Genomic DNA, 2,126 nt, shown 5'->3' on the forward strand with positions numbered 1-2,126 from the left:
ATTATTGTCAGCTACCATCACCAACATTATTGTCAGCTACCATCACACTAACTTTCAGCACAAAATGACTAAAATTGGCCTATTTAGAGGATTTTTCCTTTTTTGCTAAGGTGGCCATCTTGGATTTTAGATTTTCACTCATTCTATTATGGATCGTTGTCAGCTAACAATGCGCCAAATTTCACCTGAATAGCTCTAAAAATGGCAGAGTTATCCTAGTTTTTTTAATAAAACAGCTGAATAGTAGCTAAGGAAATGTAGCAAGAAGCTTGAATTTCCAAAAGGAAATGGAGGGAGCTTAATTGTGCCCACTAAGGCTGAAACAGGAAGAAATAAGCACAATCAATCAACCTTTATTTCTACAGGTAAATCCTATTGAGCCTCGAGGACTCATTTACAAGAGAGACCTGATTTAACAAAGAATGATGACAACAATGGACAACAACAACAACAATAAACAGTTATGTAAAAGCATACTACAGTTTTTTTTTTTTAACAAATAGGATGGCTAAAAGGAAAAAGGTAACAAAACAAAAAACAGCTAGATTCCAAGACAAATGTAGAAAACTAACAACAGGAACATGTCTGCATTGGACCCTGCCAGGAGTCCAACAGATTCTTAAAGACATTTAGAGAGTGTTAAAATGGCACAATAAAGTTGAAATGATCTGAGAGAAGCTGTAATTTGCTAAAAACAGCTGAATAGTAGCTAAAACGAGCAGAAATAAGCTTAAATTACTAGAAACGAGTCAGGAGAGCATGTTTTTGCTGAATTAGGCTGAAAAAAGTTTAAATGATTGCCAAAAATGAGGAATTAACTGAAAAAGATGAAATTAGCATAAAAACAGCTACATTTCTAAGTGACATAGCAGAAATAGCTGAAACCTACAGAAATAAGCTGAAAGGAACAGAACAAGCTGAAATTAATAGAAATAAGTTTCAAGAAGCATAAAAATCTTAGTTAGTTGAATGAAGCTGGAAGGAGCACAAAACAGCTGAGAAAACAGCTTAAATTTGCTGAACTAGCTGAATTTTTTGATTTTCATTCAGTCTATTAGGGATGATTGTCAGCTACCAATATGCCAAGTTTCAGCTGAATAGCTCTAAAAATGGCAGAGTTATTCTAGTTTTTCTATGAAACAGCTGAATAGTAGCTAAAGAAATTTAGAAAGAAGCTTAAATTTCCAAAACAAAGTAGATTGAGCTTAATTGTGGCCACTAATGCTGAAAAAGGCAGAAATTAGCTCAAAAAAGTTTAAATTATCTGAGAAAAACTGTATTTTGTCAAAACAGCAGAATACTAGCTAAAACAAGCAGAAAGAAGCTTAAATTATTAGAAGAAAGTCGGGGGAGCATGTTTTGCTGAAGTAGGCTGAAATAAGTTTAAATGATTGCAAAAAATATGAAATTAGCTGATAAAGATTAAATTAGCATAAAAACAGCTAAATGCTAGCTGAAATGGCAGAAATAGCTTAAACCTACAGAAATAAGCTGAAAGGAGCAAAACAAGCTGAAATTAGTTGAAACAAATTTGAAGAAGCATAAAAATCTTAAAGTTAGCTGAATGAAGCTGAAAGGAGCACAAAACAGCTGAAATTAGCTGAACTAGCTGAATTTTTCCAGAAATTTGCACAAGGAAGCTGAAAGAAGGTTAATTGGACCTAAATGTAAAAGCAGTAGTGCGGGAGTAGTTAGATGCCGAAAAACGTACGGCAGAAAAAGTGGATGTCAATAGAATGAATTCCTATAGGCATTCACACAATAAAAGGGTAGTGAATAAAACGATAAGTCAGGGTGCTGGAAAACAGGGTCTTCTTCTTCTTTCAGCTTCTCTCTCTTCAGGTGTCTCCACAGTGAGTCCTCCTCCATCTCACTCTGTCCTCTGTGTCCTCTGTCCTCACTCCAACTACCTCCATGTCCTCTCTAACTGCATCCACATGTCTCCTCTTTGTCTTTTTCCTGCAGCTGCATTTCTAACATCCTTCTACCAATATACCCACTGTCCCTCCTCTGGACATGTCCAAACCACTGTCCCTCCTCTGGACATGTCCACACCACTGTCCCTCCTCTGGGCACGTTCAAACCACTGTCCCTCCTCTGAACATGTCCAAACCACTGTCCCTCCT

The 2,126-nt window shown here is 36.5% G+C and overlaps 1 protein-coding gene across 1 annotated transcript in view; it reads left to right on the forward strand.

Annotated features, from left to right (window-relative positions):
- The window catches only part of snapc4 (small nuclear RNA activating complex, polypeptide 4), a 27,981-nt gene that overhangs the window by 24,385 nt on the left and 1,470 nt on the right, over positions 1–2,126 (forward strand). The window lies entirely within an intron of this gene.

The sequence above is a fragment of the Nematolebias whitei genome, chromosome 8, assembly GCF_014905685.2.
Source record: "Nematolebias whitei isolate Nwh7 chromosome 8, NemWhi1, whole genome shotgun sequence".
Lineage (NCBI taxonomy): Eukaryota > Metazoa > Chordata > Actinopteri > Cyprinodontiformes > Rivulidae > Nematolebias > Nematolebias whitei.